Source organism: Austrofundulus limnaeus, unplaced genomic scaffold, assembly GCF_001266775.1.
Source record: "Austrofundulus limnaeus strain Quisiro unplaced genomic scaffold, Austrofundulus_limnaeus-1.0 Scaffold352, whole genome shotgun sequence".
Taxonomy (NCBI): Eukaryota; Metazoa; Chordata; class Actinopteri; order Cyprinodontiformes; family Rivulidae; genus Austrofundulus; species Austrofundulus limnaeus.
The window spans coordinates 48,901-50,922 of NW_013952754.1; the positions used below are offsets into that span (position 1 = coordinate 48,901).

Here is a 2,022-nt window from a genome sequence, read left to right on the forward strand (position 1 = left end):
GTGTGTGTGTGTGTGTGTGTGCATGCGCGCGCGCGTGTGGTTGTGGGGCATGAAATTATTTTTATAAACCAAAAGGGGGCCCATCAACTGGATTATTGTTTACATCATTGTACATTAAGGCAATTTTAACTCAAAAATTATTAGTTAACAATCTAGTAAATATAAAGTTCTTTATTTGAACCAGCACTGTACATGACATTTAACTTACTGAAAAGTATGTAAAGTGATTCTATAAAATTCTAAGTGCAAATGTTTAAGGGCTGAACATATTATAAACATATTAAACATTTCATGGTTAAAATTTTTTTTGACACCTGCCCCTCAAATGGACAACTATGGATCTTTGGCCTTGGATAAACCTGAATGATGAACAGAGAATATTGATTAATAACAGAAATATTACTGATATTTATTAAAAAGTTGTGCAGATTTTTTTAAAATAATAACACATAAACGTCTGCAGTTTCATTAGCATTAGTTGAATCTTATTATATTATTTCACTTAAATATCTAATATGTCTAGTTTTATCTTCCTGAGACCCAGAGTAACCTATTTCACATACTTGGAATGTAACTGTGGTGAAACCGATTAAGTTTAACAGCGGCCTGCCATACTCGTGAGCTTCCTCGTCCTGCTGAAATGATCTGCAGCACTCAGAGCAGAACTTGACTGTTTAGCAAGATGGACTTAAGAGCGATCAGCCTTCCACATCTTCTTTTCATCTCCACAGTTAAAAAGAAAAACATTTTTTTCAGACTCCGATTTGGAAAAAACAAAAAACAAACTACAATTGTTTCGCTATGCGTGTGCGCATACGCGTGTGTGTACACAGGTTTTTGCTCCATGATGGGGACAATTATTGACCATTTCCCTGGACCTGGTACACACAACCAGGTSAGGTTAGGGTTTGGGTCAGGTGTGTAGTCTACCTGGGAGGTTATGTTTGGCTATAGAATTGACGGGGAAATGAATGGAAGTCAATGCAATGTCCCAATGAAGATAGAACAACAAACGTGTGTGTGTGTGTGCGCGCGCAGGAGGTGTGGAGCGGAGCCCGGGTGCAGAGCGCTGTGTTATTAGGAGAGATGAGACTGTTGGCAGGCGACTGTTATGGTTGATACTGCTGGATTCATTTTTTATGGAACATGGAAACTTTTAGTTTCAGCGGGCGACCGCTCCCCCTCCCCCTCGAACGACTGAAAGGTCCAGTGCGAGCAGACTTTTTATTAGTTGCACTATTAGGAAATCAGGTCACATTTTCGACCAAATTGATCGCACTCTAGAGCCCTGACAAGTCTGAAATATGAAAATAAATTTGACATTTACTTAAATGGCGTAAACCGCAAAAATTACTTGGTTTATAAAAATCACCAAGTAGTACACCTGTAAATAAACCTGATAAAAAAATAACAATTTCAATAAACTCCAACTAACGTAAAAATTGCTTTTTTTGTGCAAAAATGCAGAAATAAAATAAGGCTGGAAGGAACATCTGTGTACGCTTTACATCTTTAGATTTTTGGTCAAAAAAAAGTCACTGATGATGAGGAAACTAAGAAACTAATATTCAGTTCTGCTTTCTACTGAATTGGCTATATAATAAATAAATAAATAAATAAATAAATAAATAAATAAATAAATAAAAATAATATTTGTGAAAAAACAACTTTTTTTGATCAAAAAGACCAGCATATTAACTGTATACATGGCAGGATTTTATTGTTTTTAATCGCAAGATGACAAATTATTACCATGGTGAATTTCTTTGACAGTATATCGCACAGAATAACATATTGTCCATCCCTACTTGACCGTTACTGAGAGTTGAAAGTGGTATCAAATTGCAATATTGTGTGTAATTTTTGGGTAAACAACAGATAAATAATGACAAACAAACCACTGCGACCTAGAAGTAAATCACATGCCAAATGTGCTCCCAGACTAAATTCCACACATTAATAAGGAAGTTACAGGACTTCTACTTTTGGTAAAAACATGCCTTCACTGCTTCAACTTTACAT

The 2,022-nt window shown here is 35.7% G+C and overlaps 1 protein-coding gene across 3 annotated transcripts in view; it reads right to left on the reverse strand.

Annotated features, from left to right (window-relative positions):
* The window catches only part of atad1a (ATPase family AAA domain containing 1a), an 18,862-nt gene that overhangs the window by 13,756 nt on the left and 3,084 nt on the right, over positions 1-2,022 (reverse strand). The gene's annotated exons all lie outside the window — the stretch shown is intronic.